The 23,151-nt window shown below is 41.4% G+C and overlaps 1 protein-coding gene across 1 annotated transcript in view; it reads left to right on the top strand.

Moving 5' to 3' along the window:
* Window positions 1–23,151, top strand: part of LOC125452661 (cytosolic 5'-nucleotidase 1A-like) — a 75,069-nt gene that overhangs the window by 19,544 nt on the left and 32,374 nt on the right. The window lies entirely within an intron of this gene.

Below are 23,151 nucleotides of genomic sequence, written 5' to 3'. Positions count from 1 at the left end.
GAAGGGATTATTAGGTAAAAGACAAAGATTTGTCAATTTTTAAAAAAAATTTAATTCAGTTCTTATGGTTTGTTGCTTCTATTCAGTATTGAGCTTTGTTCCTTGTTTGTATTTTCTATTTTATTTCAAAAGGCAAACTATTTGATTTGTTTTCTTTTGCCCTTGTGTGCAAACGATACCTCCTCCCAAAAGCAACTAATACCAAAACTTGGTTATTTACCAGCTATGAAATTATATTCCTTTCAAATTGCCTGCCTTAATCTGCTTTTATAGATTTTAAGCCTGTTCTACTTAAGTTCTATCTCCCTTTGATACATTTTGAGATGATCTTTTCTGTATTATCTGTGACATTTCTCTTACTTAAATATATGCATGAAGAGTAGGAACAAAATGCAAAGATAGCAGCATTTTTAAAATAACATTTTGAATTGGAAGCAGAGGAGATTTTAAATCAGTCTTCTTTAGTTGTAGTTTTAAAATTGCTTTGAAATTTATGATAAAATGACAATTAACTTGCTTGTTATGATGTCTTGAGGTACCGGTGTTGGACTGGGGTGGACAAAGTCAGAAATCGCATGACACCAAGTTTATAGCCCAACAGGTTTATTTGAGATCACAATCTCTGAGAGGTCTCTTGATGATAGGGCTATACTTCAAAAGCTTGTAATTTCAAATAAATCTGTTGGACTATAACCTGGTGCCATACAACTTCGGGCTTTAATGTACTAGTGAGGCAAGTTAAGATTGTGTTTAATGTTTTGAAAGAGACATTTTCTTTAGTGAGTTAGAAACATGAAAATACATTTTTTTCTTGTCCTAAATTGTAAAGCTGCTGCTGAAGATAAGGTTTTGTTGACATGTGGAGACGTTTTGTTTTTCACTTGCAAGTAGATTTCTCAAGGAAATGAAGGAGAAAATTCACAAGGTTATATCACTAAGTATCAATTTTAGTCAATTTACCTCCACACTGACAAACAGCAAATGTAATCCCAGCATTGAAAGGATAACAATATAGAAACAAGCATCATTAACCACATGTTTCTGCTAGCATAAATACTTGAGAATATTATGCAAGATGACGTTGATTCTCAATCTAAAAGCAAAATATTCAAAAACAGTATGTGATAGTGTCATTTCGCTGGATTTTATTGAGATATTATTTACTTGGATATATGCTGATATCCAATTAAGTTTTACCTTTAAATTTGTAATGAATTTGAAAGATTATGGAGCTATTAGCACATTAACTAGTTGAAAAATCTGGCTTGACGATGAGAATCATTATTTCATAGTATTTGAGAAAATATCCGGGATATGGACATATGCAATTCCAGAGGGTTTATTCTGGGACCCTGCTACCTGTACAATACTTATAAATGTTTTAGAATGTTTCCAATAGGAACTACACTTTTGAAAAAAAAACTTCACTGTCTGTAAAGGACTTTTTGAGAAATTCTGAGCTCATTGAAAATGCTATATAAATGCAAGTCTTTCTTTTTCTTCCATGCTTTGGGGAATAATATTCCTGTAATGTTATAGCATTTTGTTAATGATGTAGAGATATGTGGCAACGTGATGTGAATAAATGAGATATCCAACACCAAAAAAAGAAATGACCTGGGTCAATTATACTCAAGGTGAAGAAAAGAAAATGGGTTTTAATGCAGATAAATGCATAGTACTGCATAACGGAACAGGAAATAGGATGTATGTGATGACAGGGCATTATTTAGCAACAACAGAAAAGGTTTTAGATATGATTACTGATTTTCCTGGTTTTTACAAATCATTGAAATTTATTCCAAACACCAGCTTGAAGAAATTGCCTATTTTGTGACAACTTCTAGAACCAGATGATGCAGCAAAAAAAAAATTACACAGGAATTTGGTTAATGATGCTATTGGGTAAATGTATTGCAAATTATTTTAAATGCTGTGAAATACATATTCCACAATGGTTAAAAGTATAGGGCCTAAATCGGATGCAAGGATTTAGAAAGAGATGATCACATTGTGGTAAATAAATTACTTTCATTGTCCAGGCAGTATGGTTGTAATGTATTTTAGTTTTTGGGTTCAGTGTTACTAACAAGACACGTAAGTAAACCTTGCATTCCCTTTCAACTGAAACATTGTTCAGTTATTCAGTATTTTAGGTACATAGTCGGCAAACCAAAGGATGGGACAGGAATCCATACCTGATACCTGCCCACCATAACCAAAATGCAACACATCATCAGCTGCCTCACTTGATAACTCTGGGAATACTTTCTAGCACTTAAGTCGCCATTCTGATAAAATTCGACATTCTGATGTATCTGGTCTAATCCTCAGGGCTTTTGCTTCCAACCTGCCTGTTCACCTTTCCACCCGAATGAAAACATTCATATCACTCTGTTGACTGAATGTCTGTATATTATAATCTCCCCTTAAATAACTACAAAGTACTGTGGAAGCTGAAGCTCTGAAATAAAAACAGAAAGTGCTGGAGAGACTCAGCATGTTTAGCATCATCTATGGAGAGAGAAAAATGAATTAATGTTTTGAATCTAAAATGACTGTTCTTGAGAACAGTTTCATGGAAGAGCAAAGATAAAATGTAACATGGCGATTAGGCTTTCTTCATCAATAGAAAAGATTTGAGATATGGCAACTGATTTTTCTTTCTGTTACTGATCATTATAATATCTTCAAAAGGTGTATACTTTTCTGTTCTAAATATTTTGCAGTGGGAGCAGCAAGTGTGATGCTGTGCTGTTACCCTTCATTGAGAATCTTGTGATCCAGCTGTTTCAATCCTTCTACAACAAACACTGAGAATGCTGGAGAAACTCAACAAGTCCGGTAGTGACCCTGGAGATAGAAGTAGAGTTGACTTTTTTGAGTTGGCTATGACTCTTCTTCAGAAGTCAATTTGATCCTTTTGCTGAATCATGGTGATCTTCTGAAATGATCACCTGTGGTTCTGCTTCTGAACTTGTTGGATGCTTTAGTCTCAGTGAACAGGAGACCTCTTGATTTGACCAATGGAGATTCATCTTAAGAGATCAATTTGTTATTGGTCTCTCTCTTACTCAAATGCCACAATTGCTGGTTCCACAACAGATCTCTGAAGGAGTGAACCAACAGAAAGGACTGTGGGCCAAAAAATCTGATAGTCAAAGCCTCTTGAGAAATTGCAGCTGAAGATAATTGTCGAATGGACAGTGTGATCCAAGAACTTTGCATCAGTTCCTAGACCCTCAGCCCTGCACAACTCCTTTGCAATAACTGTAATTTGTCACTTATTCCATAATGCTCTACAGTTCCACGAAATATTCATCAATGTCTACATAGAAAATCAATCACACTCCTTTAGTGGCGCATAATCCATCCGACCTGGTTTCCTGTTTTTCACACTGCACAGACAAATTATTAAACTCAGATATAGAACCAAGAAAATCTATACCTGTACTTTGAAAAGAAGAATAAAGAATGTAAGTGCTTTTAAAAGATACTTGCAAGAGCATTCAATTCATCATACAATCTGTAACATGTTGAAGGTCAGAACAGGAGACCTTCATTTCAGTTTTATAGTTTATTCAGCTTTTCATTCAATGTTTCGATACAACCTACATTGACATCCGTGGCAGTCATTACATGTGATGCAGCTGAACTTCCTGGTGAATATTGCTATTCAGATGAAGAGAAAAAGATAATTGTAGTAATGTATCCAAGGCTTTTGATAGTTACACTACTCACTGAAAGAGATTAAAAAAATCGTTATCATGAGAAAAATTTCAAAAACTCTCAATTACTTGTGGTCTCTGCAAAATGCAGGAGAATATTATCAACTAATCTCTATTGATCGCTATTACATATTAATCAACAACTGCATTAACATTATATAAGGGATGCTTGGAAGTGGATTAGATTGAACTTTCTTTTACCAATGTAACATTTTCTGGATTCTCGTATGTTCAAGATTGAGTAAGAATTTAAAATACTGCCTTAATATCGACAATACACATCATTTTTAGATTAAGTGTGAGAATTTAAAATTACTAGTCAATTTCGATGACATAACAAGCAAACATTTTCAAAAATATATTCCTATGTTTCACATTCCATAGGTCTTAGCCTCAGGCAGCTGTGTAGACTCATTATAATATAATTTTCTTCAGCACCAGTCCATGTAGACCTTCCTGGAGAAAGAAAATTGACAATATGAGCCACTACTGATAATTTTCTGTCAACCCTTGTGGTAGGTCTTGAAGTCAGGGGAAATCAAATACTTTATCTGTATCATATACACTTCCTACTACAGTGTTCTTTGGGCTGCATACAGAAAGTCACGGCTGTCAATATTGCTCAGACTAGAGCAGAAGGTGTAGAATGGCTGTCATCTTTTTTCTCACTTCTCATTTGACCAAAACAAGTTTTCTTTAAAAATAAGGAGTGTGATTGCAAATACTGTGCTTCTCTGTACAAGTGCTGTGATTATAAAAAAAGCACAGTTTATTTAAAGAAAAGGGAGAATAATATTTATTATACTTAACACCCAATCTAATTATAAAAAGTGAAAGTACTGCAATTCTAACACATAAGCATTCTAGAGTACATTTATAGGCACACACAGACAGACAGAGACATACACACATATAAAGTACAATGTGGGAAGATCAATTAACTACAAAACAAAAACAGAAGTTGCTGGAAAAGCTCAGCAGGTCTGGCAGCGTCTGTGAAGGAGAAAACAGAGTTAACATTTCGGGTCCGGTAACCCGGTAACAGTTCTGAGGAAGGATCACCGGACCCTGAACATTAACTCTGTTTTCTCCTTCAAAGATGCTGCCAGATCTGCTGAGCTTTTCCAGCAACGTCTGTTTTTGTTCTTGATTTACAGCACCTGCAGTTCTTTTGGTTTTTATTTAGGATCAATTAACTAGTTTGTTAAAAGTTAAATAAAAGTCTGGTGTACAGATCATGAAGTTGATGAGTCGAGCAGCTTGAGAATGAGCTTCAGTTTTTACTTAGGCTGAGCTCGCTGGTCCTTCTGAATTCAATGCAAGACACTTCAAAGGTTTTGATGAAGGATTGATAACTTCTGTTTCTGGGGGCAGAGCAGCTGGGTTGGTTCTGACAACACTACCTCCAATGTGTGGGTCGTGACAAATCAGGTGAGGATTAAATCTGTTGAATGGAGAGAGAGTGTGCCAGTGTTCTGGAAATCAGTGTTCTGCTGCTTCTGCATCTTTCTTCTTCAGTTTTGTGGCACAGAAATGGGAGGTACCTGGGTTATCACGTGATCCCGTCCCACCAACTGTACAGCGATCCAAATATGGCCAGAGCAAGGTAAGTCCACTTTGGTGTTTTAGGCATGATTAGATTAGAGATTAAATTGTTCCTTTGCCACCCAGAGTCCATTGCCAAAGTTGATTGCAGAGGTGGTACGACAACAGAAGTGGTTGAGTTAGGTACAATAACATCATTTAAAAGGCATTTGGACAAATACATTGATAGGAAAGGTTTAGAAGGATGTAAGCCATGTCCAGGTAAATGGGGTTAGCATGGATGGACATTTTGGTCAGCATGGACCAGTTTGGGCTGAAGGGCCTGTCTCTGCACTGTTGGACTCTATGACTCTATGATCTAATGACTCGTTCTAAACCCAGATGAATACACAGGTTGCTGAGATACTTTGTGAATGGGTCAGAAAGAAGATGATCCATTGACATACAACTGTCTCTGATGGATCCTTCTGTTGTGTTACAGTGGCTTGATAATTTGCAGGACATCAGCAATGCTAATGTTCAATCATCTTTAAAGCTACAGCTTTCTGTCAATGAAATGTTGTTTTTCACTATTTTAAATCTCAGCCAGTGGCTTCAAACCCATTAATACGAAAGCCATTTTCGAAGTAAAGTACAGGTTGGTAACAAAACCATCACCATGTCTCAAGATGGCTTTCCACCTTTTTTGATGCTGTGGCACTTTTCTTCCTCTCTGCAAAATCCATGTAACAACCTGATCTTCGTCCACACACTCAAGTTGAGCATTCATGTGGTCTTTATTGCCTAGGTAAGAGGGTGTGCTTGACTCTTCCCAATCAAACAGATTATTTTCTCTGTACTACAATTCATGCTAGTTCTTACCCCTTCCACTTCCTCAGTGCATGTGGTTCTCTCTTCCCATTGATGCTGTTATTTGTCCGAGCCCTCCAAACTGATGTGGACACCTTTATTCCTCCATCAGATTGACTGCAGTATTGGTAACCCACTCTAATTTCACACATATCCTATTGTTTTTATTCCCTCAAATTCATACCGATATTTGCACAGCATGAGTAATGCCTTCCCAGGTAGTCAACACTACTGTGTGTTGTGGGCACTGACGCTGACAATTACTACCCACAGTTTTTTGTCAAGCCTTGGAGGCAAGGACATTTGTGGGTGTTAAAGCAGAAGGAACCAGGTTGAAGCAGGCGGAACTAGCTCCAGATATGTACAGCCAGATAGCCTGAGCTTTCAGGTTGGATTCTGATCATAACCCCTGTAGTTTGGGTTCCCTGTACTTACTGCAAAGGAATTTATCACAAATGCGAATGCCTTCTCTTCTAGCGATCAAAGCACAACAGAGTAGATACTTTTATCGTGGTGTCCTTAATTATGTCCAACTTTCTAGTACCAGCCTTCTCCTATTTTATGTTAGCAGTGATAATTTTCTTACAGACAACATAGGGACTGCAGCTGTTCAAGAATGCAGCTCAGTACCACCTTCTGCAGCTCATTTTGACATAGAGATAGACAGTATTGCTGGTGTAGCCAGCCACGCTCACATCCTGTGAATGAATTTTTCAAAACTATTTGAAGCAGAATCAGGGATATCTGTATCCTAGTACCTTGCCAACTTCATTAAAACAGGAAGGCTTGGTAATTATTTCATCAGTGGGATTTTTTTTGTGAAAATTGGCTGTTATATTTTGGATATGCTTTAAATGCAAAAATTCTAAAATAAATATTCAACTTTCTCCTACACTGACAGCATCTTAAAGTTCTGAGTATTTTAGGAATACCTAATGATTGTGAGCTATAATTATTTGTTTTGTAAAGTGTTTTACAATAGCTAAAGCAATGAACACCTTACTGTTCCAACCACCATCTCCCATTACTGTCTATGTTTTTAGTATAGGTCTGTTTACTCCCAACAGAAATGAGAGGGACGTTTTACTTTTGGAATGGAGTTACAGAGGGCCTCAAAGTGACCAATGTGGGCCCTGAGTAGACTGCTGGTGAGGTGATCAGTTCACGACCTACAACTTATTTACTCAGCATAGGAAGAAATGTCATTATCCTATCAGATTAGACAAGTTAAGAGAATTAATTTGTGCTTTTTAAGAAAGTATTTTACTAAACTGGGCTGTTGCAATGTACCAGAGATAATGGGAACTGCAGATGCTGGAGATTCCAAGATAATAAAATGTGAGGCTGGATGAACACAGCAGGCCAAGCAGCATCTCAGGAGCACAAAAGCTGACGTTTCGGGCCTAGACCCTTCATCAGAGAGGGGGATGGGGGGAGGGAACTGGAATAAATAGGGAGAGAGGGGGAGGCGGACCGAAGATGGAGAGTAAAGAAGATAGGTGGAGAGGGTGTAGGTGGGGAGGTAGGGAGGGGATAGGTCAGTCCAGGGAAGACGGACAGGTCAAGGAGGTGGGATGAGGTTAGTAGGTAGCTGGGGGTGCGGCTTGGGGTGGGAGGAAGGGATGGGTGAGAGGAAGAACCGGTTAGGGAGGCAGAGACAGGTTGGACTGGTTTTGGGATGCAGTGGGTAGAGGGGAAGAGCTGGGCTGGTTGTGTGGTGCAGTGGGGGGAGGGGATGAACTGGGCTGGTTGAGGGATGCAGTGGGGGAAGGGGAGATTTTGAAACTGGTGAAGTCCACATTGATACCATATGGCTGCAGGGTTCCCAGGCGGAATATGAGTTGCTGTTCCTGCAACCTTCGGGTGGCATCATTGTGGCAGTGCAGGAGGCCCATGATGGACATGTCATCAAGAGAATGGGAGGGGGAGTGGAAATGGTTTGCGACTGGGAGGTGCAGTTGTTTGTTGCGAACTGAGCGGAGGTGTTCTGCAAAGCGGTCCCCAAGCCTCCGCTTGGTTTCCCCAATGTAGAGAAAGCCGCACCGGGTACAGTGGATGCAGTATACCACATTGGCAGATGTGCAGGTGAACCTCTGCTTAATGTGGAATGTCATCTTGGGGCCTGGGATGGGGGTGAGGGAGGAGGTGTGGGGACAAGTGTAGCATTTCCTGCGGTTGCAGGGGAAGGTGCCGGGTGTGGTGGGGTTGGAGGGCAGTGTGGAGCGAACAAGGGAGTCACGGAGAGAGTGGTCTCTCCGGAAAGCAGACAGGGGTGGGGATGGAAAAATGTCTAGGGTGGTGGGGTCGGATTGTAAATGGCGGAAGTGTCGGAGGATAATGCGTTGTATCCGGAGGTTGGTAGGGTGGTGTGTGAGAACGAGGGGGATCCTCTTGGGGCGGTTGTGGCGGGGGCGGGGTGTGAGGGATGTGTCGCGGGAAATGCGGGAGACACGGTCAAGGGCGTTCTCAATCACCGTGGGGGGGAAGTTGCGGTCCTTAAAGAACTTGGACATCTGGGATGTGCGGGAGTGGAATGTCTTATCGTGGGAGCAGATGCGGCGGAGGCGGAGGAATTGGGAATAGGGGATGGAATTTTTGCAGGAGGGTGGGTGGGAGGAGGTGTATTCTAGGTAGCTGTGGGAGTCGGTGGGCTTGTAATGGACATCAGTTACAAGCTGATTGCCTGAGATGGAGACTGAGAGGTCCAGGAAGGTGAGGGATGTGCTGGAGATGGCCCAGGTGAACTGAAGGTTGGGGTGGAAGGTGTTGGTGAAGTGGATGAACTGTTCGAGCTCCTCTGGGGAGCAAGAGGCGGCGCCGATACAGTCATCAATGTACCGGAGGAAGAGGTGGGGTTTGGGGCCTGTGTAGGTGCGGAAGATGGACTGTTCCACGTAACCTACAAAGAGGCAGGCATAGCTGGGGCCCATGCGGGTGCCCATGGCCACCCCCTTAGTCTGTAGGAAGTGGGAGGAGTCAAAAGAGAAGTTGTTGAGTGTGAGGACGAGTTCCGCTAGGCGGATGAGAGTGTCGGTGGAGGGGGCCTGGTCGGGCCTGCGGGACAGGAAGAAGCGGAGGGCCTTGAGGCCATCTCCATGCGGAATTTTTCCATCCCCACCCCTGTCTGCTTTCCGGAGAGACCACTCTCTCCGTGACTCCCTTGTTCGCTCCACACTGCCCTCCAACCCCACCACACCCGGCACCTTCCCCTGCAACCGCAGGAAATGCTACACTTGTCCCCACACCTCCTCCCTCACCCCCATCCCAGGCCCCAAGATGACATTCCACATTAAGCAGAGGTTCACCTGCACATCTGCCAATGTGGTATACTGCATCCACTGTACCCGGTGCGGCTTTCTCTACATTGGGGAAACCAAGCGGAGGCTTGGGGACCGCTTTGCAGAACACCTCCGCTCAGTTCGCAACAAACAACTGCACCTCCCAGTCGCAAACCATTTCCACTCCCCCTCCCATTCTCTTGATGACATGTCCATCATGGGCCTCCTGCACTGCCACAATGATGCCACCCGAAGGTTGCAGGAACAGCAACTCATATTCCGCCTGGGAACCCTGCAGCCATATGGTATCAATGTGGACTTCACCAGTTTCAAAATCTCCCCTTCCCCCACTGCATCCCTCAACCAGCCCAGTTCATCCCCTCCCCCCACTGCACCACACAACCAGCCCAGCTCTTCCCCTCTACCCACTGCATCCCAAAACCAGTCCAACCTGTCTCTGCCTCCCTAACCGGTTCTTCCTCTCACCCATCCCTTCCTCCCACCCCAAGCCGCACCCCCAGCTACCTACTAACCTCATCCCACCTCCTTGACCTGTCCGTCTTCCCTGGACTGACCTATCCCCTCCCTACCTCCCCACCTACACCCTCTCCACCTATCTTCTTTACTCTCCATCTTCGGTCCGCCTCCCCCTCTCTCCCTATTTATTCCAGTTCCCTCCCCCCATCCCCCTCTCTGATGAAGGGTCTAGGCCCGAAACGTCAGCTTTTGTGCTCCTGAGATGCTGCTTGGCCTGCTGTGTTCATCCAGCCTCACATTTTATTATGTTGCAATGTACCTTCTCTTATGCCATTGAAATGATAGTCTTACATCCTATCAGAGCCTAAGATGAAGCTTACTACTTGTTACACTTATAAGCGCAAGTGCCCTTCACTGGGACAGTTACCTACATGTGTACACTACATTTCGCACAGAAACAGATAACTCTTGGCCATTAAGAACCTCAGTTTTGATACCTGAATATCAAAGTCATTTTAAAAGTAACTGTACATTTTTCAACTGTGCTTTTTTTTCTTTTCTTTTTCTGAGGCAAGGCAACCTATTAAATCAGATACAGTCTTGCCACGGGATAATCACCCTAAACTGAGATAATTTAAATCCCGGTTAGTGGAAGTTCATTCACAAAGAGTAAAACCTTTACAATTTTTATTGGACCTTCCTCAACCTCAGTAAGCTACATGATCAATCAGTAGACTTTGCAATTTAATCACTGCTCTGAGACAGTGAAACATGACAACCAGTTTGTGTCCTGCATGCCTTGACAATCAGCACTGAGAGAAGTCACAAAACAAATTATTATCGTGATGGTGATTGAGGGATACATATTGGCAAGAATAAGAATAACCCACAGCTCTTCTTTTTAAGACAACGATAAGAGTGTTTCTGCTTGTCTGATAGAGCAAGGGCGAGTTTAGTGTAACATCTCATCTGGAATAGACCAATAAAACTGAGAGTGCAGTGGCACTGCACTTTAGTGTTGGACAAGATGATCAATTCAAGCCTCTGGAATTGGTCTCAGATCCAATGTCTCTAATTGCTTCTAATCAGATCTCTTGAACTCTGTAGCTGTTGGGAAATGGAATTGTAAATCAAGGGGAAGCCGTCCTTTTCCATTCATGGATGGTGAAAATTGAGTGCTTGTTATTTACAAAGAATATACTGATTCAAGCTGTATAACAATCAACGCTAGGGGGAGTAGACACTAACTGCTTCTCTGAGCTCACTGAAGCTCAGACTGAAGAGCCAACTTGAATAAAGACATTCCATTTTTATTTTCTGATTGTAAGATATAGATATTTTCAAATCAGCTTGGTCACAGATGTTATGATGCAGCTGTGGAGCAGGTGGGACTCCTGGTTCAGAGTTTGGGGTACTACCACTCTACCTATTCGAGTCAAATTGTTTTATTAGAAAGACATGGAAGGGCTCAGCTCTAGTGAGTTCTCAGAAGGAATTCTATCTTAATAATTGATCTACACGCAGACTAGTTGTTAGTTGATATTATTTATCCTTATTTTGACTGTGGCATGTGGAAGGTGGAGAGTAAAGTACAGTAGATGCACGAAGAGTCAACTTAAGGACATTGTATTAAATAATATAATTAAAAACACATATTGTGGGACACCTGCACACCCTTAAGCTACACTTTGGTCTTCTGTGATGAAGGGTGATCTGTACATGTGCTTTGTTCTTAGTTTGACTGTAGCTCTGTGGAGAAATCAAACAATTGTACATAAGTATAGGTAATAGACTCATCTATGCTAACCAGCCTTTATAGCACACCAGCAGATACATGGTGCCTAAAAGGTAAAATCTTCCAAGACAATGGCAGCTCCCTGGTGCATTCTACATGGCAACATCTGACCCATTGGCACTGACTGACCAGCCAATCAGCACACCCCTTTCTCATGCAGTATAAATTGTTGCTCCCTTTGAAATTTGGCATTCTTGCACCAGTCCTGATGAGTTCAAGCAGTAAAACATATCTCAGTGCTATTTAAGTTCTGTGCAACCAAGCACCTGTAACTTTTTTTTCAGCATGTCAGCAGTTCTCACGTCTGTATCTAAGACCAGCCAGAAGAAGCTCTTCAGGTTAATATCTTGCTGCCCCTTTGTCAACTTTACACAGACTCCCTTTCAATCACGATCTTTTTGTTTCACGCTGTCTCCTTAAAGAAATCACACTCCGTGTGGCCACCAAGCAGTTCCTAATCGGAGGTTTGTGACAAGTTGAAACAAAAAGGAAAGTCACTCTAGTCCTACTGGCCAATAAAGTAGAGGCATCTGGTGGTGGTTTAACCTGAGGGACACCATGCCTGAGTTAATGGGAGAGTTTGAGAAGGAGAGTTCGTCATGGTAACCTTATCCAGTGTAGGAATTGAAACTATGCTATTTGTCCACAAGACAGCCAGCCAGCCAACTGGGCTAAATGATTTGATTGCAAATGAAAGTGATGTAGTGTAATTTGAAATGGGCAGGCCATCTACATCAGACCCTGGAAGCTGCAATAGGCCACCTGTAAGAAACTTTTTGAGAGTTCTCGGTGCAGTGTAACAGCAGTGTGTTATGATCACATCCTGTCTATAACACTACTAACAGGACACCAAAATTGTCCACTCACCAACCAAGCTATTCCATTTTAGCCATGATACTGGTATCTACGTGTCAATGTGAAATATGTATTATCTATAAAAAAATACATTTAGCGTAACCAATTATCAGTCAACTTGAAACCTATCAAGAAAGTCAGCAAATTGATACTCATGTTATTGCAGCCATTTGGTTTGTCTCTAGCATAACTTTATTTTTGATTATTTTTAATTATCTCTCTGCCATAATTAATCGGTTCATAGCTCATCCCTTCACTAGTTACTCAGCTGTTGAAACTTTATTCACACCGTTTGTATTAATCTTTTGACACTCTTGATCTCCTGCAAAGACTTGCTATTCAGCCTGTCGACGCTGCACTCACACTATTTGTACTTAACTGTTGACACTCATAAGTACCTGGAATTAACTTGCCATTCTCTCTCTGCTGAGATATTCTGTGCCTATACACCTCCCTTCACTTCACCTGATGAAGGAACAGTGCTCTGAAAGTTTTTGATTTTAAATAAACCTGTTTGACTATACTTATAAGAACAGGACAGAGTCTGGATACTTTGCAAAGAATACCTTGCCTTCTGAGCAGTATCAGACGGTCTGAAATTTACAAAGTTTGAGGTAGTTGTATGATGAAATACTCATTCCGATGTAACTGTAATAAATGTATAAAAGGCTTAACATTATTCAGAGTCAGGCAGTGCACTTAAATGGCACCCTGACCATCCAACTTAATATTTACCCCTCTGCCCAGCTGAAAGCAGTGGCTGTGATATGTACTGGATGTATTACCTTTGTAATTCACCCAGTTTACTTGGATAAATTCTTCTCAATCCCACAAACAAAGAAGAAAGATAAGAGCAACGGGATTTATGCATATCTTTTCCCTCCATTACGGAGTCTGGATTTTTGACAATGGCAGCATTTTGGGAACAGCATCAACACAGAATTGCAGCAATGTAAAAAGATCTCCCATCCTATCCATACGGTAACTAGGGTAGGCATTACAGTGAAACTTTGGTATTTTGCAATCTAATAGCAAGTAATAATTGATAAGAGATAGCAAGAACTGCCGATGCTGGAGTCAGAGACAGCACAGTGTGGAGTTGGCCAGGCTCGGAGGAGCAGGAAAGTTGACTTTTCAGGTCGGGACCTTTCTTAAGAAAACCCCAGTTCTGAAGAAGAGCGCTGACCCGAAACACCAACATTCCTGCTCTTCTGTTGCTGCCTGACCTGCTGTGTTCCTCCAGCTCCACACTGTTGTCTAATGATTGACAAGCTTCTCATTTAATGCTGGTTAAGTTAGCTACTGATTGAATTGCCTGAATGAACAACTAATTGAAAAAAATAAGGTTTAGGACTGGCCACATGGATACTGTTGGGGAAGGGCCCACAAGAGTAACAGTTGTTATGATCCCACTTGATAGTAATACAGCACAAGTCAGACAGCAGGTTTGAGGGGCTGAGTGGCCTACTCCTGTTCCCCTTTATTGGCTTTATTCTCAAAGGAAACCTGCCTTGATGGATCATAAGTATTATCTGCAATGTGCTTAAATTGTGGTCAATCACTGAACATATCGACAAGAGGCTGTTGATGTACTCTTAGAAAATAGCATAATAAGTTTATTGAACACACCAAAGAAAATAAACATAAACCACATTTCATGATAAGAACCACAAGAATCAGTGTTATTTCAAATATCAGAAATAACTTCTTCCCTTAACAATAACCAACCAACATCTAAACATCAGCAAAATATTACTGTGTCTCCACTTTTAAAGTTCATTGTTCAGTGGCATGTCTGTAATTTGTTTCTGGAGCTTTCTCACTAACTTCTAAACACTTTCAGAGTGAACACATGGGTGCATACCCTCAATTTCAGCAGTTTTCTAGCCAGTATTCTAGCAAGCTGAGCACTTCAGCCTCCACTGTGTAGCAGCTGTGCTTTTCTATATATGTTCTCTTAGTGACAAAGGACATTTATCTCAAGCCCTGATGACTTTGGAGACTGTTATTAATAATATTTCTGCGTATACAGACCTATTCTTCCTGAAGAAATGCACACTCTGCCTGACCTTCTGGATTGTTCTGTTTTTTGGTGTTACTGGATTCCTGTTGCTTGGAAACAGCATTTTATTTGCCTCTTCCCTTTTAATAATACACTAAGCCATTCACCTCAAGGATTAAAACACTTCTTGAAATGCAAACACAGTCCAGGCACTCTGTTACGCCTCTCAGAACTAAAAGCTGGGTTATCCCTTTCTCAACAAATGTTTAGAAATACAAATCAAACCGAAAGTTATACAAGGTGCAAGGAGGTGTAAAACCCTAAACCTAACCCTATCACAGGGGCCAGGAAATGCCCTCAGCAAGTAGGATGAAGGAAAATCCCAAGCTTATATATATAAGAGCATAAGAACTAGGAGAAGGAGGAGGCCATCTGGCCCCTCAAGCCTGCCCTGCCACTTAATAAGATCATGGCTGATCTTTGAGACTCAGCTGTACTTACCTGCCCACTCACCATAACCCTTAATTCCTTTACTGTTCAAAAATGTATCTAGCCTTGCCTTAAAAAAATTCAGTGAGGTAGCTTCAACCGCTTCACTGAGCAGGGAATTCCACAGATTCACAACCTTTTTGGTGAAGAAGTTCCTGCTGACCTCAGTCCTACATCTGCTTCCCTTTATTTTGAAGCGAAGCCCTCTAGTCCTAGGTTTACCTGCTAGCGGAAACAACCTCCCTGCCTCCACATTAGCTATTCCCTTCATAATCTTATATGTTTCTATTCGATCTCCCCTCATTCTTCTGAATTCCAATGAGCTTCATCTCAGCTACTCAGTCTCGCCTCTTACTCCAACCCTCTCAGCTCTGGAATCAACCAAGTGAATCTCCTCGGCACCCCCTCCAGTGCTAGTATATGTCTTCTCAAGTAAGGAGACCAAAACTGCACACAGTACTCCAGGTGTGGCCTCACCAGGACCTTATACAGCTGCAGCATAGCCTCCCCGTTATTAAACTCCATCCCTCTAGCAATGACAGACAAAATTCCATTTGCCTTTTTAATTACCTGCTGCACCTGCAATCCTACTTTTAGCGATTCATGCACAGGGACACCCAAGTCCCTCTGCACAGCAGCATGCTGCAATTTCTTACCATTTAAAACATAGACCATTTTGCTGTTATTCCTACAAAAATGGATGACCTCACACTTATCTACATTGTACTCCATCTGCCAGACCTTTGCTCATTCACTTAGGCTATCTATATCCCTCTGCAGACTTTCAGTGTCTTCTGCAGACTTTGCTCTACCTTAGTGTCATCTGTAAATTTCGACACACCACGCTTAGTCACCAACTCCAAATCATCTGTGTAAATTGTAAACAATTGAGGTCCCAACACTGATTCCCGAGGCACACCACTAGCCACTGACTGCCAACCAGAAAAACACCCATTTGCCCCTGCTCTTTGCTTTCTACTGGTCAACCAATCCTCTATCTATGCCAATACATTACCTGTAATACTTTGCAACTTTATCTTATGTAGCAGCCTTTGGTGTGGCACCTTGTCAAATGCCTTCTGGAAACCTAGATACACCACATCCATAGGTTCCCCATTGTTCACCTTGCAAGTAATGTCCTCAAAGAATTCCACCAAATTAGTTAAACATGACCTACTCTTCCTGACCCCATGCTGGGTGTTCCCAATGGGACAATGTATATCCAGATATCTTGCTAATTCTTCCTTAATGATAGATTCAAACATTTCCCCACTACTGAAGTTAAGCTAACTGGCTTATAGTTACCTGTATTTTTCTTTTTTTAAACAGTGGCGCCACATTGGCTGTTTTCATTGGTGGTTCCAATCTGTGGGAACCATCCCAGAGTCCAGTGAATTTTGGTAAATAATTACTAGTGCATTTGCTATTTCCCCCATCACCGCTTTTAGTACCCTGGGATGTATTTCATTATGGCCAGGAGACCTGTCTACCTTTAGCCCCATTAGCTTGCCCAGCACTGCCTCCTTTAGTGATAATGATAGTTTCTATGTCCTCGCTTGCTATAACCTTCTTGCCATTAGTTTTCGGCATGTTATTTATGTCTTCCACAGTGAAGACCGACACAAAATAACTGTTTAATGTCTTGACTATTTCCTCATTCCCAGTTATTAAATTAGCCTTCTCATCCTCTAAAGGACCAATGTTTACCTTCGCCACGCTTTTACAGTTTACATACTTATATTTACATTATAAATATTATAATTAATAATATTATAAATTTATACTATAAATATTTACATATTTATATTTATGTTTTATATTTATTCCCTATATATAGGGAAAGGGTAGCTTCACTCAAAGACAAAGGAGACAGTTTATGCGTGGTACCAGACAAAATGGGTAAGGTCTTTAGTGAATACTTTTACATCAGTATTCACAAAAGAGAAGGATATGGTGGATGGTGAATCTAGAGAGGTGTATGTTGATCTTCTTCAGCATCATAATATATCTGGTCTGGTGTTCCAATGGGGTGGGGGGGGGGGAGCAGTTGTGTCCTCTGGCCCAGAGCCACAAAATGGATGAAGTGGACCTTATGTTAAATTCTCTTTTTTTTACTTTATTTTCTTTATTATATTATCATGGAAGGACTGTTATTGAGAACTTTCTATTTCTCTACTTTTCCCAATTTTTTTCTAAGAACTTGTACTCGGGAATCTGTACCTAGGTACCTTCATAGCTAATATCACTCAGTAAGTGGTGATTTGTAAACTTTTCACTGTATTCATGTGAGTACATGACAATAAACCTAGTTCAATTCAATTTAATCTCCGGCATGTCAATATCAAAAACGATGAGGTGTTGAATGTTTTGAAAAACGTTCATCTAAACAAGTCCCCAGGACCCGATGGGATCTGTCCCAGAATATTGAGGGAGGCAAGGGAGGAAATTGCTGGGGTCATATATGAAATCTTTGTATCCTCTTTAGTCACAGGACAGATCCCAAAGGACGAGAGCGTAGCCAACATTGTTCCTTGGCTTAAGAAAGACAACAGGGATAATCCAGGAAATTACAAGCCGTTGAGATTTACATCAGTGGTAGGGAAATTATTCGAGAAGGTTCTTAACAACAGGATTTACTCACATTTGTGAAAAAATGGACTTACTGCTAAAGACATCGTGGCTTTGAGCTTCGGGGTGGTGAGGTTGTGGGGGGTCATACCTCACAATCCTGATTGAGTTTATTGAGGAAGTGACAAAGATGATTGAAAAAGGCATGGTGGTGGATGTTGTCTGTATGGACTTCAGCAAGGCCTTTGACAAGGTTCCTTCCGAGCAAACTGATACAAAAGGTGAAGTCATATCGGATTGATTGTGAGCTAGCAAGATAAATACAAAACAACCCATGTAAAGTGCAGGTACTGCTTTAATGAACTAGATTTCATTTCTTTGCCTAATCTTGCTGCCCACACTTTCAGAACGTAATGCAAACAGCAGGCCAATGAAACTGGAAATAATGAGTAGCTTCCCCAGCCTCCGCCATCCCCATTCCATGTAGAAACCTGGAGCATGCCAGAATGTAAAGCGTTTGTACATCTGCTGCAACCTATTTCGGAATTTCAGACTCTGTATTGCTTTTGCAGTTCACACAGGAACAATCTATTAAACTTCTTTATATTGCTGACATATAGAAAAATATTAACTCATTTCACTCTACTTGACTTTCTGAATGTTTAGATTTCCTTCTGCTAATTTCCCACTGACATCTGGCTAATTTGAAACGCCCATGATAATATATTCACATCTAAATATATGTAAGTATCTCCCATTGTAGAGATGTTTATCCTTCCCTCCTGCTCAGAGCACCTGTAACAACAACTCTCTTTACTACTGTCAGTGGTAATCCACATTGATTATTCTATATCGCTCTCTTCTGTGTGTATTATCCCTCCTGGTACTTTGTTACACTTGACCCTTCTGGTATTTTAATCTATCGGTTACAAGTGGTGGTTCGTCTTTGTTAAATCCATTGAAATATATTTTGCCTTCAGTAAATATTTTTTCAGCCTGTTTGTATCACTGGAGCCCAGCGAGCAGGCTGGGTGGTGAGTGGACCTGCAAGATTGTAGAGCTAGGGATCTGAGAAGTCCATTCTCACAGCAACTAAAACAGATCCCTATTTAGTCAGCAGCACGAAAGGACTGACATGAGGAGCCTGCCCAATGGCCAATGAAAGAATTCGAAAAATTGATTGACGTGTACCAAAATACAGCGAAAAACTGTGATTACGAACGGTACAGGCTGATCATAGTAAGCAAAGGATGTATAAATCAAAAAGATTTAGACAGGCATTAAGGTTACACTGCACAGGGTGTGCACTAGGCGAGATCAACATTCGTAAGATCAACATTATTTAAGATTATAGAGTCCATTGATCAATCTGAAACTAATGGGGAAGAAGCTGTTCCTAAACCTGCTTGCATGTGTGATCAGGCTTCTGTACCTTCTGCCTGATGGAAGAGATTGTGGGAGATCACTACCAGGGGTGTAATGGGTCTTGATATTCGCTGTCTTTCTGCAGCAGCGAGCCGAGTAAATAGATTCCATGGATGGAAGGTTGGCTTCCATGATGGTCTAGGCTGTGCACACACCTTCAGTAGTTTTTTATGGTCCTGGGCAGAGCACTTGCCGTACCAGGCCATTGTACACCCAGACAGTATGCTTGCAATGGTGCATCTGTAGAAGTTGATGAGGGACTTATGGATATGGCAAATTTCCTGAGCTGCCTGAGGAAGAAGAGATGTTGTTGTGCCTTCCTGGCTATTGCATCTACGTGGGAAGTCCAGGACAGGTTGTTGGTTATCGTCACTCTTAGGAACTTAATGCTCCTCACTCTCTCAAACTCAGTTCTGTTGATGTAGCTGGAGGTGTGTTTTCTACCTTTCCGCCTGAAGTCAATGATCAGTTCTTTAGTTTTGCTGACATTGAGGGAAGGCCGTTCTCAATGCATCACATCACCAAACCCCCTATCTCCCTTGTGTATTTTGGCTTGTTGTTGTTAGACATTGGTTCTACTATGATGGTGCTGTCATTGAAGTTGTGGATGATGTTTGTATAGAATTTGGCAACAGGGGTTGTACAGGGGATACAGTAAGGGGCTAAGGATGCATCCTTTGGTGAGGGAGGGTGATTTTTAAGTGTTGAGTGTTATTCTGGAGGAGGTACAGTTTCCTATATTTTATCTGTTTAACCTACATCTGTTAAAGGTCATCATTAGATCTTTAATTCCAGGTACTTTATTGAATTCAAATTCCACCAGCTGCCATGGTGGGATTTGAACCCGGATCCCCAGAACATTATCTGATTCTCTGGATTAACATTGCCACCCCCGATCTTCTTAAAGCAGTTGGGACTTTGGCTGGTAGGAGGGAGAGGTTGAAGATGTTGATGAATACCTCCACCAGCTGGTCCACACAGGATCTGAATGTTCGGCTGGGGACACCATCCAGGCCTGTAGCTTTCCATGGGTTGACTCCCAGGGAGACCGATCTGACGTCTGAAGTAGTGACACAGGGAACAGGTGTGACCAATGATTTGGGGCAGGCATCACTGCACTGCTAGCATTCTTCTCAAACTGAGCATAGAAAGTCTTTGCCCTCTATCTTGTACCGCTTCATTTTGTACCCCCAATGCCACAGGTGGCATGAGTCTGTTTGGTAGATTTGTGCATCTGACTCAGTCTGATGCTGCTTTTTGGCATCCCTAATGGTTTTGTGAAGCTCAGGTCTGGCTTTCCTGTATTGGTCCAGGATATCTGACTTGAATGCTGCATGTATGGTCTTCAGAAGGGAGCGGGCTTTCTGGCTCATTCAAGCTTTACCGTTAGGGAACACCCACATTGACTTCTTTAGTGCACAGTCCTCCACGCACTTGTTAATGAAGTTCATGACTGTGATGCCAAACTCAGCTTGGTTTTCCACTGAACACTTCAAAATGGCCCTGTCCACCGATTCCAAGCGAATACCGTTAAGTTTAGGTTAGGGTTTAAAGAATGCTATCCTTGAACTCACCAGGATGAAGTGATGGCTCAGGGATTCTCCCAAATTCACACAACTCTCCCTTGTCCACGAGAAGATCATCCATAAAAACAAAGTTGCTGGAAAAGCAACAGCTGGTCTGGCAGCATCTGTGAAGGCAAAAACAGTTAATGTTTCGGGAAGTTCTGAGGAAGAGACCCTGGAATCGAAACATTTAACTCTGTTTGTTCCTTCACAGATGCTGCCAGTCCTGCGGAGCTTTTCCAGCAATTTTGTTTTTGTTCCTGATTTACAGCATCCACAGTTCTTTCGGTTTTTAGAAGCTCAGCCATGATGTTATTGAATGGCAGAGCAGACTCGATGTGCCAGTTGGCCTCCTCCTGCTCCTGATTTGTGTGTTCTTATGCCCCCTGAAATCCATTCCAGCAAAACCTTCCAGTGAGCCTCCTCTTTTAAAGGTTTCGGATCAGGGGACCCAGCATCAGTTTTATTTGGGGGGTTGGTCAGCTCGGCAGCTAGTTTGTGATATCAATAGCATGGGTTACTGTGAAGGGATCTCTTTCTCAACCTCTCCCCTCACTTGAGGCATGGTGACATTCATGGTAAACCTTCAACGAGACAGCAGCTCTTTGGTCTGGTAAGACTATTGTGACTTTACCTTAATTTGTCAGTGACATTTGGTAATGCCTTCTACTCTGAGAGGTAGGATAGGTCCATTAGCCATCTCAGCTGGAATGGAGGTCAACCTTAGACTGCTGGCATCTTTCTGAAGCTATACTGGCCACTCTGCCACCTGAGGAAACACACACCAGGTCTTTCCCCACCAGCACCACACATGGACTCTGGGAATTATTTCAATCCCTGTCACTGTAGCTTTAATAACGGTAGACACTCTTTCAAGTGAAAATAATTATTTTACTTTGTTAACATTGATCCAGCAGGTCAGTAACGAATATTCCCCTTCCACCGTGAGTCTTCCCGTTTCATTTAAAAAATTCATTTGAAGCAATGTTCAGCAAAATAAACCTGATAAAACCCTCAGCTTTGAGGCATAAGAAACAAATTTTTCAGCATTTTGTAGCCCTGAGTTTTTGTTAACAGTTAATAAATTTAACTTTTTCATATTACATTTTTCCTAATGACAACATATTGGGGTAAATTGTGACCCATTGGAAAGCTGTACACAATGAATAAAGTAGCAGTTCTCTCCATGCTTGGGTTTTTCCTTCCGTGGGTGGCCTCATCTATAGATTTTACTTTTGTTGCCAGAATGGAACAAACAACTTCTTCTTTTTTTGTTAGAAATATCCCTTGGAAACCATCTTAAAATCTTGGATGGACTACATGACTTTAATGGAGATTTATTTTCGGAGATATGGGGGATTTTACAATAGTTGGTATTTTTAATTCATGGGTGGTCTGGTCTGTTTGCTATGTTTTGACATTCAATGGCAAGCAACCAGCTTTTTCTTGTTAAAAACATCCCTTCAAGACCAATCAGTAAACATGGTTTTGGTCTGCTAAACTAGTTACTGGGGTCACTGTAAGGGCTGCGTTTTGATTTTGTATATGAAATCATTTCATTGGATGAATGTCATGAATTGTTATCTGTTAAATCAGTATTTAACTGGACTTGACATAGTTGAGTCTAATTTTTATTAGGTAGTTATAAATGAATAAATATGGCAATGGCTTATAAAACTATGATTATTTGCGGAATAATCTATTTGCAGCAGTCTCACATCAAAAGTTGAAAGTCTGGAAATGACTCTTAACGATCTAATGATTTTTTTTGTCTGCTTTTTAACCTTCTTTGACTGTGACAGTGGAAAACAAGTGATAGAGAATTTCCAGCCCAGTTTGCAACACTCTTCAAAGTTAGTTTTATTATACTGGAAATAAAAATTGAGAGAGATGCAAGTTCACTGCAAACTGTTAAAAACTGTTTCACATTGTCAAAGTCTGTTTCCTGAAGTCAAAACAGCCTTTCAGGTGAAGCAAACAAAGTTGGAGGATACACAGAAAAGTAGGTACATTGGAGCAAGTATTCTCACTTACCCTTGCCTATCAAAAGTCTTTCCAACTCTGATTCAATGGCCCAGCCTCAGTATATTATGAGGAAGAATTTCATACAACCCGTTGATAGTTAAGATAAAATTTGTCTTGAAAGACAGTTCTCTTATTCTTAAAGTATGTCCTCTAGTTTTAATTTTCCTATAAGAGGAAACATCCTCCTGATGTCTACTCTATCAAGTCACCCCAGGATTTTATGTTTCAATAAAATTACTTCTCACTCTTCAAAACTCCATTGAGGATCGCCCTAATGCGTTCTCCCTAAAATAAGCCCTTGACTCCAGGAATGCGGAAAGTGAGTCCTCTCTCCCCTCCCTCCAGGCCCGTCTGTTCTGGAGATAGTAGGAACTGCAGATGCTGGAGAATCTGACATAACAAGGTGTGGAACTGGATGAACACAGCAGGCCAAGCAGCATCAGAGGAGCAGGAAGGCTGACATTTTGGGCCTAGACTCTTCTTCACCTACACTCAGCTTTACTGGCTCCATCCCCACCTCTTTGACCTGTCTGTCTCCTCTCCACCTATC

The sequence above is a fragment of the Stegostoma tigrinum genome, chromosome 4 (assembly GCF_030684315.1).
Source record: "Stegostoma tigrinum isolate sSteTig4 chromosome 4, sSteTig4.hap1, whole genome shotgun sequence".
Classification (NCBI taxonomy): Eukaryota; Metazoa; Chordata; class Chondrichthyes; order Orectolobiformes; family Stegostomatidae; genus Stegostoma; species Stegostoma tigrinum.
The sequence above is the reverse complement of the archived record's forward strand: the minus strand, read 5'-3'. Positions and strand labels throughout refer to the sequence as shown.